The sequence below is a fragment of the Ahaetulla prasina genome, chromosome 5, assembly GCF_028640845.1.
Source record: "Ahaetulla prasina isolate Xishuangbanna chromosome 5, ASM2864084v1, whole genome shotgun sequence".
Classification (NCBI taxonomy): domain Eukaryota; kingdom Metazoa; phylum Chordata; class Lepidosauria; order Squamata; family Colubridae; genus Ahaetulla; species Ahaetulla prasina.
Window position 1 is genome coordinate 118,506,001 of NC_080543.1, and position 12,670 is coordinate 118,518,670.

Below are 12,670 nucleotides of genomic sequence, written 5' to 3' on the forward strand. Positions count from 1 at the left end.
ACATGATGTCAATTTTAATTAGTAAGTTTGAACATTCTAACTCCATCTCAGCATGAATTTTCATACTTTTTACAGTACTTTTAATACCACATCCTTAAATATTTGATTTGTCAATGGCAATCTTAATTATTTAAAATTTAAAGGTTGAATTCGGCATATTTAATGGTCTTCTAAAAGGGACGCAGTGGCTTAGTGGCTAAGACACTGGGGTTGTCGATCGAAAGGTTGGCAGTTCAGTGGTTCGAATCCCTAGTGCCACGTAACAGGGTGAGCCCCCGTTACTTATCCCAGCTTCTGCCAACCTAGCCATTCAAAAGCAAGTAAAAAAAGCAAGTAGAAAAATAGGGACCATCTTTGGTGGGAAGGTAACAGCGTTGCGTGCACTTTTGGTGTTTAGTCATGCTGGCCACATGACCATGGAGACATCTTTGGACAGCGCTGGCTCTTTGGCTTTGAAACAGAGTTGAGCACCACCCCCTAGAGTCGGGAATGACTAGCACATATGTGTGAGGGGAACCTTTACCTTTACCTTAATCGTCTTCTCTGATATTCATTCATATGTGTCCAGAGAGGAGAAAATGCCAGAATGTGTATCATAATATCACAGTGCACAGTGTTCTCTTTTTTTCTTTTTCTTTTTTTTCTTTTTTGTCATTGCAGTTGACTTTAGATGGCTATATATTCATTTTTAAGTAAAACTCTTGACACTTCTTTCACTGATACATGGATCAGCATGCAGTTAATCATCAGTTTTCATAGTTTTTTAAGAAGCTAAAATAAAATTCTTGGCTCAGACCTCCTCCAAAATATATAATAGTGTGTGCTTAGATTAAACCTGTGTAGATGTGCATTTTATTTGATGCAGATGTTTTTTATGTATATTCAACTGCAAATTTATAGGAGAACAACAAACTTCTGCATGACTAATGTTGGCTGATGGGTAAACCTATGATGTCACTATGCTTTCTCCACATGCCTTTCTATTCCTATCCTTCCAGTTTAACAGAGAAATGTGATTACATTCAACTAAATATACTGTATTTAGTTATATAAAGGAAGGTCTAATTTAGGGCTGTCAAACTCAATTTCATTGAGAGCTGCATCAGGATTGTGTTTGACATTTGGGGGCCAGGGTGAGTATGGCCAGTTTGACATCACTTGTGTCAGGGGCACCAAAACAAGTCCAAAAACAAACGCAACATCACAATAGACAATAGATTCCAGCAAACAAACTCAAGAATAGCAATATATTGTTACAAAGCTTTCTTGTAAATTATGCAAAATTCTAAGCACAGTGTTTTTCAACCTTGACCACTCTGAACAGTGTGGACTTCAACCCCCAGAATTCCAAACCAGCTGTGCTGCCTGGGGAATTCTGGGAGTTGAAGTCCACACCATTTAAAGTGGACAAAGTTTTAAGGCATATGGGCTGATCAAATAATTAGTAGACGGTGTCTGGGGGTGAGGTTGGGGGTGCATGGGCTCATCCCAAAGCATTGACCAATATGAAAAGCACAGATGAACCTGCTATTGTTGGAGTATAACTTTTCTTATTTTCCAAACATAGGAAATGAATATGTATTATTTTGATACTTCAGTAAATCAGCATAAATGGAAGATATCTGGCATGTATTTCAAAGCTTGCTTTGAACATAGAAATAATGTTACATAAACAATGTGTTTCTTGTCAGTGTCATTAAAATTTGCTACTTGCATGACAATCTGATCTTGCTTACATACAGGATGAGAATAATGTTACATTTCAAAGAAAGGAGTTCTATTTAGCTGGCAACAATCACAGATTTCAAGGTTCTATGCAGTTCATAAAGTTTATATTATTAACACTGGAGAGAGAGAGACAGAGATAGACAGAGAAAGAGAATGAGGGAGGGAGCGAGGGAGAGGGAGAGATAGATTCACATTCATTTTTTCCAGGTAAACATGAGAAATTTGAAATATCAGAAGGATAAATCACTGCACACTCTTACTCTCCATTTTACAAGTTTTGAATATCTGAAAAGTGCTTGACAGATCTCCAAAACAGGTTGATCAATTCTGTTCATTCTCTTTTCAGATCTGCTGAGAATATGTTTCTGCTTCTCCAAGTGATTTCCACACACACACACATACACACATTGAAAAGCCATAGTATATATCTCCCAAACCCTTCCCTTTTTATGATCTTGTATCTCTTAGTTTGGGGTAAAGTCAGGGCAACTGGATGGAACTGAGTGTTTGCTGGCCGGATACCCTTCCTGACACCATGCAGAGTTCACAGCAGATTTTTTTCTTGTGCCTTAGGAGAGAAGCACCTCCCAGTAACTTTCAACCTTCCAAATGGGAGGCAAGCATCTTCACCACTAAACCACCACACAATATATATTCCAAAGCTACAATTGATATAGTCAAACTATTTTTTTTCCTCTTTGCTATTTCTTCTAATGGACATATAAACATGGGGGAAATTTTGGATTTTTTTTTTTCATTATCTAGTGATTTAAATATTTGACCATCACATTTTACATATTCTTTTCCCATTCCCCCCACAATTCCTTGATTTCACTTGTCTTCAGATAATCCCACCTCCACAAAATTTGTTCTTTTTCTTTAGTTACTGTTATGAGTTGCATTCCACAATAATAATTTTATATGGGAAACCCCATAAAAATAATATCATTTTTCACAATTTTCTCATTTGTTTTGCTCCCACCACATTTAGGAAACCTAGTAACTATAGTTTTTGCAGAAATGCTCTGCATCATGGTGGTGAATTTATCATGACATTGTTTGTAGTTAGAGTGAACAATTTTGCAGTATCCATTAATTATATTACCTATAGTTTTATTTTTTTAGGATTTTATCGACCACTATCTTCAACTTTTTATTCCTATCACCATCTTCAACTTTTTACTCCTCATCATCAATAAGAGTATATGTTATATCAGCGGTTCTCAACCTTTATAGTGCTGCGACCCCTTTAATACCATTCCCCACAATGTGGCGACCTCTTTAATACAATTCCCTATGATGTGGCGACCCCTTTAATACAATTCCCCATGATGTGGCGACCCCAACCATAAAATTATTTTCATTTTGAATTTATCGCGCCTGAAGCCATATTGGCTAGCGATCTGAACTGCTTGCAATTGCCTTGAGGACGGAGGCATTAAAGCGGAGACTCCTCCCCTATTAAGTTTATCGCGCCTGAAGCCAGATTACGCTAGCGATTGGGAGTGATTGCAGCTGGCTTGAGAGGGAGACATCAGAGCAAAGATTTCTCTCTTTTTTAATTCATCGCGCCTGAAGCTGAATTCGGCTAGCGATTTGAAGAGCCTGCAACTGGTTTGTGGAGTCAACCATTGGAGCGCGATTCTTCGACTCGGAAGTATACTTCCCATATTTCCGATGGTCTTAGGCGACCCCTGGCAAATTGTCATTCGACCCCCAATGGGGTCCCGACCCACAGGTTGAGAACTGCTGTGTTATATAGTGAAAATGACCGTTACCAAATGCTGAATACGTGCTCATCAGAGGTGGTATTCAGCAGGTTCTGACCAGTTCTGGAGAACTGGTAGCAGAAATTTTGAGTAGTTCAGAGAACCAGGAAATACCACCTCTGACTGGCCCATCCCCCATTTATTTTCTGCCTCCTGAGTCCCAGCTGATCGGGAGGAAATGGGGATTTTGCAGTAACCTTCCCCTGGAGTGGGTAGGGAATGGAGATTTTACAGTATCCTTCCGCTGTCACACCCACCAAGCCACGCCTACAGAACCAGTAGTATAAAATTTTTGATCTGACCACTGGTGCTCATGTATACTCAGTGGTGGGATTCAGCCAGTTTGCACCACTTCGGGAGAACTGGCTGTTAACTTTCTGAGCAGTTTGATGAACTGGTTGTTGGAAGAAATCATTAGGGCAGAGAACCGGTTGTTAAATTACTTGAATCCCACCACTGTGTATACTTGACAACATCATGTGATTAGTTTCCCAAGTAGTTCAGTTTTAGAGATAGCTCTTTTATCTTCTCATTGTTTTGGTTCAATAATTTTTAAATTGCTATCAGGGTTGAAAGCAAAATGTGTTATTATTATTTTTTAATTTTTTGAAAAAAATTATTAGATTTAAAAACAAAACAAAAACAATGGACATTGCTCCACGTCTCTGGTTTCTAACATTTACGTCAAGTTCAAGTTACTATATCATATATTCCTCAGTCTATATACAAATTTACATATCTCCTAATTCCTTATATATCAAGCATATACTATATTACTACTACTCCTACAGCTATATACATATTTTATAAATCTCCTATACTCTCACAAGTACAATATACATTGATATATACATTTCCAGACACTCATTAACTCTTGTTTTTGGCATTTTTCCTCCTCTCAAGGAGAAAATTCTGGAGTAGAATTTACTCCAGACCTCATAGTACCTTGATTCACTTTTATCTTTGAGTCTAGAGTAAATCTGTCCATCTCTGCACAGTTGTAGATTTTATTTATTACTTCTTCTTCTGAGGGTATTTCTTTACACTTCCATTTTTGAGCAAATGTTAATCTTGCCACGGTTAATATATGCAATGTTAAGTAGGTAACATTTTTATCATATTTGCCATCCATCATGCCCAATAAGAAAAATTCTGGTTTGACCTCTATTTTGACTATTAACATCTCTTCTAACCAGCTTCTTATTTGCTGCCAGAATTTTTTTGAAAAGCAAAATGTGTTATTGATTGCAATAAAAAGTTTCCCTTCTTGCTGGAATTTTTTTTTCTTTATACCTGATATAATAAGAGGTAGACTTAAACTGAAATTGTGCTATTAAAACTAGACCAATAATCCCGTCAGCTCTCTAGAAAAGTTCCACTTACCTCAAAATCACTCAAAATGGTGCCATTTTCCTGCAGTTATATATTGATTTAGCATTATTAGGAGCCTGGTTGATGTGAAGCCTAGGTATACTCAGCTCTATGTTAACATATTTTTCTTCAGCAGATCTTTGCAGGAATGTCTCTAGGTCGGGAATATCATTTGATGGGAAGCATGATTTATCCAGAATATACATGGAGGGAGCATGCTTTGATAATAATGTGTTAAACAAAAAAACATATATTGTGACCCTTTTAATAAAAAAGTATTATAGTTAATTTTAAGCAAGTGGTGTTTAACTTCAGCAGCTGGAAAGTCTAAGCAAGGTGTGAATGAAGTTGGGAAATTTCTAGAGAAAACTGGTACAGGATGCTGGATTGGAAAACTGAATATCAGGCGAAGAAAGCAGTAAATAAATTGTCTGTGGCTCTCAGGAATGTTTCTTATGAATATCCATGGAATCACCAATATTAAAGCTTTATTCCAAAGAACCTGCATCTTTTTTTTTTACTTAGAATTAAGTATAGGAAGTCTTCGACTTAAGACCACAATTGAGTCCAACATTTCTGTTGTTAAGCAAAACAGTTGTTAAATGACTTTTGCCCCATTTTACGACTTTTCTTGCCACAGTTGTTAAGCGAATGTCTACAGCTGTTAAATTAGTAACATGGTTGATAAGTGAATCTGGCTTTCCCATTCATTTTACTTGTCAGAAGTTTGCAAAAGTTGATCACCTGACCTCGGAACACTGCAACTGTCATAAACACATGCCAGTTGCCAAGCACCTGGATTTTGATCACGGATTGTGTCCATGGGGATGCTGCAACAGTGAAAAAGGGTGTATGTCACTTTTGGGGTGCCATTGTAACTTCAAAAGATCACTAAACAAATGGTTGTAAGTCGAGGACTACCTGTATTCTGCAATTCAGTGAAGCTTTTGTTATGTATTAATGCTGTACCTTTAAATATTTGAGCGGGAAATCAGCACGTTGCTGATTGGTCGAAACCTCCAACAGAACTATATAAAAGGAGAGGGTTTTCGCCCAGCCTGTTGCTGGGTTCACCCTATATTAAAGAGCTGTTGTCACTACCCTGGTCTCCAGCCTCGTTACTTCCCGAACTTAACATTGGCGACGAAGGTGGGATCTCGAGGCTAAGGAGAACCAGAACCGAGCTGAAGCACGATAGTTCCGAACCCAGCAAACTCAGGGCAGAAACGCGGAAATGGCAAACACGCCACCCGCACCGTACAACCCGGTCAAGGAGAAATGGGGAACGTATATGACCCGTTTCGAAAGCTTTCTAGAAGCCAACGAACTACAGGGGATCCCGGATAACCGCAAACGGGCTTACTTCTTAAGCCATTGTGGGCCGGAGGTCATCGAGATTGCGGAAGCCCTGGCAGAGCCAACGCCGATACAATCGGTATCGTGGCCGACTCTGCAGACTTTGCTGAAGAACCATTTCGCGCCGACGCCGTCCAAATACGTGCAGCGGTTTGAATTCGGAGAACGTAGACAGATGGAGGGCGAATCCATCGGTGACTACATGGACGCTAAGAAGAGCGTCCAAGGACTGCGGATACGAGACCTAGACGAGGTGCTACTCGAGCAACTCGTCCGAGGGGTCAAGGACATCCGTCACGGCGACGGCTGCTAGCCAAGAGCAACCTGACACTAGCCAACGCCTGGACGAAGCCAGAGCACACGAAATGTCTACTAAAGCAGCAGAGACCCTGCAAAGCCTCTTCAATCCAAGGCGAGCTCAAAGCCAACGCCAGTACACCAGGAGGAGATTCAGTCCGAATCCGGCGGTGAGGCGAGGAGGAGGAAGGGTCTGCGGACTGAGAAACGCGACTTTGAGGACCGTGACGAGTGCGGAAGCTGCGGAGGGCAGCATCAGCGCCAACGCTGCAGGTTTAAAGACGCAACATGCCGGCGGTGTGGGAAGAAAGGGCACTTAGCTCAGGTCTGCAGAGCGGCCCAACCTTCCCGCCGAAAATTCAAATCGGCCAATCAAAACGCGGAACCGGAAAGGCGGGCCGATTGGTTCAAACAAGAAAGGCGCGAAGTCTAACCAAACGACTGTCATTATAGGCCGCGCCTCAACCAAAGTGGAAAAGAAGATTTTCACAAAGCCCAAGATCGAGGGAGTACGGTGCAGGCTTGAAGTAGACACGGGATCAGCGATCACCATCATGTCCTGGGACACTCTGGCGAAGTCGCTGCCGTCCGTCGCGAAGCGCCACCTGCAAGCACAGCGGCTACGAGTGCACGACTACCAGGGAAATCGCATCCCTGTTCGAGGGACCACCTCCGTCCGAGTCGAGTATGGTCCACATAAAAAGACCCTGCCCATCACGATCGTCGAAGGAACTCTGCCCAGCCTGTTGGGGCTAGACTGGTTTCGTGCCCTGGGCATGGGAGTGACTGGCATCTACCGAAGTGACTGTAACCTGAAAGACATTCTCTTTAACGAGTTCGAAGATGTCTTCAAGGACTGCCTGGGCAAGTACAAAGGGACCCCTATTTCCTTCAACTTAGACCCCCAGGTAGCCCCTATTAGGCTTAAGGCGAGGAGAGTCCCTTTTGCCCTAAAACCAAAAATTGATAAGGAGCTGGATAAGCTCATTAATCAAGGGATCTTGGTGCCAGTCGATCACGCAAGGTGGGAGACGCCAATCGTCACCCCCATAAAACCGGACGGGTCAATTAGAATTTGCGCTGACTACAAGGCGACGCTTAACAAAGCCTTACAGAAAAGCGCTTACCCGGTTCCCGTAGTGCAACACTTATTGCACTCTTTGGGGCAAGGGCAAGTCTTTGCAAAGTTAGACTTGGCCCAAGCCTACCAACAACTGCCAGTAGACGCCCGCACAGCGAAGCCCAAACGATTGTGGCGCACAGGGTGCCTTCAAGTGCACCCGATTACAATTTGGGGTCAGTGTGGCACCAGGGCTGTTCCAAAACCTGATGGAACGACTACTGCAGGGGCTCCCAGGGGTAGTTCCTTACTTCGATGATGTCCTAATTTCAGGGGAAAACATGGAGGAACTGGGGGAGCGGTTAAGAAAGGTCTTGAGCATTTTCCGGACAGCCGGGTTAAAAGTCAAGACAAACAAATGCCAGATCGGGGTCGAATCCGTCGACTTCTTGGGCTACCGGATAGACAAGAAAGGAATTCACCCTACTGAGAGCAAGGTTAAGGCAATTAGAAAGGCTCCAGCGCCCAAAAACAAAGCAGAGCTGCAGGCATTCCTAGGATTGGTTAATTTTTACGCGGTCTTTTTAAAGAACAAAGCAACCGTTGCGGAACCGCTGCATAGGCTCTTAGGGAAAAATACTGTTTGGTCTTGGGGAAAGTCGGAAAATAGGGCTTTTGAAGCAGTAAAGAACCTGCTCTCAAGTGATAGCCTGCTCATCCAATATCACGACTCATTACCCCTAGTGTTAGTTTGCGACGCCTCCCCTTATGGGGTGGGGGCTGTACTCAGCCATAGACTTCCAAACGGTACAGAAGCCCCTATAGCGTTCTATTCGAGAACGATGTCCTCCCCAGAGAGGAACTACAGCCAGTTAGACAAAGAAGCACTAGCCATTGTATCAGGGGTCAAGAAATTCCACGAGTATGTATTTGGGCGGAATTTCGAAATCGTGACTGACCACAGACCGCTACTAGGAATACTGGCTGGCGATCACCAACGCCTGTGGCACTTTCCCCGCGATTGACCCGATGGACTATATTCTTAGCCGCTTATTCGTACAAGCTGCAACATCGACCAGGAAAAGAAGTGGGGCATGCAGACGCATTAAGCCGATGCCCATTACCTGGGGCGACCGAAGACCCCACTCCAGGGACACCCATCCTACTTATTGACTCTTTGGACTCTGGCCCAGTCACATCTAAGGAAGTGGCTCGGGCATCATACCGGGACATTGTGTTAAGGACTGTACTCGGTTGGGTACAGAGAGGGTGGCCCGCTGCGCCGGGCGAAAGGTTCAAAGAATTTGTCAAAAAACGAGATGAGCTCTCAGCTCAAGGGGGGTGTCTGTTATGGGGTGATCGTGTAATAATTCCTGAAAAGTTAAGGGGAAAGGTATTGGACCTCCTCCACGAGGGTCACCCAGGGATCGTAAGGATGAAGGGGTTAGCCAGAAGCTATGTATGGTGGCCACTCATGGACGCAGAGATTGCTGAAAGGGTAGGGAAATGTCAGGCTTGCCAAGAATCCAGACCTCTACCCCCAACGGCCCCAGTCAGAGAATGGGAAAAGCCCCAAGGGCCCTGGTCAAGAATCCACATTGATTTTGCTGGCCCTTTTCACGGCCAAACATTCCTAATAGTTGTGGATGCATTTTCTAAATGGTTGGAGGTCATACTCATGAGATCCACTACGGCCGAAGCAGTAATCGCAACCCTGCGCCACCTATTCGCAACTCACGGATTGCCGGACGACTTCCGGTGTCCAGCGGCAACGGACGTCTGGAAGGCTTCTCCTGCCTCCAGCGCCCGAATCCGGCCGCCGCCGAGGCCCTCAGGGGCCAGGTGTTCCGAAAAGGACACCTGCCGCACGGACGGCTCGCCAGGGGTCTCCCAGCCGACATACAGGACTGTGGGGACCGATGCTGGCGCGTCCTAGGCTTGGCGGGGTTTGGAGGCCACAGGCCGCGGCCATTATTTTGGTCGTCGCCTGGGCCGCTGTGCCCGGTGACACCGGGGCATTGGATTTATAACTGCAGCAGCCTGGTGGTGAACAGGGAACGGAGAAGAATTGAGGAGGAGAAGGGAAGGGAATATCGGTTAACGTGAGTGGAGTGCTCCGGAGTGCGGGGGGGTTTTTTCTCCCCTGCGGTTGGAAGGAGCACGAGTTATTCTGGAGAGAGGAGAACTTAAAATAAGAAGATTACCGGTTTTGTGGAGCTCTGGAGAGAAGAGGTGATGGAGAAATTTAGGAGGGAAGGTTTGAGGCCCCCCCTCCTTCTGGGGAACAGTGGTGGCGCCCAGCTTCCGCCTTCACTATGAGAATTTTGATGACATCACTTCCCTTCGGCTTCCTGGTTGACTAACTGTACTCTGGACTCGTTGCTCCTGTGAGTGCCCCCTGGTGGATCCGGAGGAAATTACAAGGATACTGTGCCTGCCTGAGGATTTTGTATTTTTTTTTCCTTAATGGCAAAAGGTCAGAGACCAACTGCTGGAGAGATGGAGAGAATTTTGGAAAAGTTATCTAATATGGACAAGAAATTGATGAAATAAGAGCAGAAATTGTGACTATCCAAAAGGATTTAAAGGATACTCAACAAGTTTCAGCAGAAAACAAGCAGAAAGTGGAAGGTTTGAGGGTGAGATGCGGGCAGTGCAGAAAAGAGAGGAGACGACAGGCAATGCTGTGCTTGGACTACAGATGGATAAAATGTCTTATTTCCTTAGGTTTCAAAATTTGGAAGAAGTGGACCAAGAAGACTTGAGAGATGTTGTGACTAAATTGTTGGGAGAATTTCTTGGGAGAGGTGTTGATTTCATGAATTGGGATGTGGATCGAGTTTATAGAGTTAATTTGCAATATGCACGCATGCAGTTCCCAGAGAGGTTCATGTCAAATTTGTGAGAAGAGAGAGAGATGAAATTCTTAGAAAACATAGGAGTGGGGCACTGATTTACAGGGGCAGGGAGATAGCCATTCTGAGGCAGATTCCCAGACAGGTACGTGAAAAAAGAAAGAAATATTATTTTTTGTCAAGCAAATTGTACCAGAAGGGAGTGGGCTTCAGATGGCTGATGCCAGAGGGATTGATGATTTTCCGGGAGGGCATTATGAAAAAAATCAGTACAATTGCGGAGGCTACGGCCTATGTGGAGGAACACAAAGCCCTCCTGGAATCAGATGACCCAGGAATTGAAGAAGGGGAGGTTATAGATCATGGGGCGGAAGCGGCTGCCGCTGTTGTGGCCCTGGAGTTGGGTTAGGCTGAATCCAGAGTTCTGAGATCCAAAACTAGGAAGTGATAAAGGTATTTGGGATTGTGTTGGTTTTCCTTATTCTCTTTTGTACGATATTCTGTTTATTCTTGACCCTTCTTTATTACGTATTTAAAATTTGTAAACTTAGCTACTTCGTGTCACCTGCTTGCCATATGGCTGTTGTATGTGTTAAAAAATTTGAGTAAAATTCTTATTTTAGATAAGAAAAATGAAAATTTACCATACCTGATATGTATTTGTATAAACCTTTTTTTGACTAATAAAAACTTTTTGAATAAAAAAAAAAAAAAAAAAAAAAAAGGAACCACTTTTGCCAAAACCAATAAGCTAATAAAAATTTTCTCCTAATTTCCTGACCCGATACTCTTCACGCTGCTGTAGAGAAAAACAATGTTTAATTAATCCGATTCTTGCCATGGGAGATTAAATGTAAAACATATTTATTTCTGCTTGAAAGAGATGGATATTTCATTGAATGATTTGGATCACCTCATTCAGACCTGAAAGATTTCCTAGTAGATTTATATGCATTAGAAAGATGTGAAATGGCATGAAAACAATTCTCCCTATCTACTTTATTTTCATTTATTTAATGAAGTTGTTGTTACTCACAATTGCGTTTCTCCAAATATAGACAATTGGATTGGGTTACAGAGAGTTAGGATGATTTATTGCCTCGACAGAGAGCCAGTTTGGACTAATGGTTAAGGCAATAGGCTAGAATATAGGAGTTCTAGAGGTGGACCTCTCGCCTCACAATAAGGAGGCTGTGAGTTCGATCCTACGTAGAGACAGATATTTCTCTCTTTAGGCACACTGGGAATATATCTGCTAAAAAAAACCTCTGCATTGGCAACAGGAAGGGCATCTGGCCAGTAAAAGTCAGACTCCATTCCGCAAGGAATTATGGCATCATTAAAAGAGGATGGTGATGATGAGTTCTAGTCCCACTTTAGCTATGAAAGCCGCATGGATGATTCTGTATTATTTGTTAAAAAAAACAATATGGGAGGGATACAAATAAATAAATAAATGAAAGAAGGGAAAATGGAGGAAGAGGAAGAGGCTACTTGCTGAATAGCCAAATTTTTCAAGACCTTTCAAAACACCAGGTAGATGCAGCTGCTTGGATCTCTTGGGAAAACCTCATTCCAGAAAGCAGGGAATGCTATATCTAGCGTCTAGATATGCAAATGCATTGAGAACACCAATTCTGCCAAATCAGATTGGCTAAGCAGGCCAGTTTGTGTGCATAACTTTTTTAAAATGTTACTTTCCTGTAATATTATGTACATCTTCATTCCCAATATTAGATAATGGGCTTGTTCTATTGATTGACCTTTTCGGTTTCTTCCTCTGGTGTGCTGGATATTTGTCTCTGTTCTTGTATTGGAGAGCTAGAATTAGAGTAGTGATTGTGATCCAGTCTTGGTTAAATTGATGAAGGTTTCACTCCATAAAGACATTTCTTTGTAAGTTTTTACTAGAACTATTATTTATCTTCTTATCTATGACTTAGAGTTCTAGTCTTACTATTATATACTATGCTTATATACTATGCCTAAGGAGTGGGTTGGACTAAAAGACCTCCAAGGTCCCTTCCAACTCTGTTATTCTATTCTATTTCTATTTCTATTTCTATTTCTATTTCTATTTATTTCTATTTCTATTTCTATTTCTATTTCTATTTCTATTTCTATTCTATTCTACCCTGCCCACCCTACCCTACCCTACCCTACTCTACTCTACTCTACTCTACTCTATTCTATTTTTGAAAAATCACTATTATTAGGTATGAATATATTAGGGC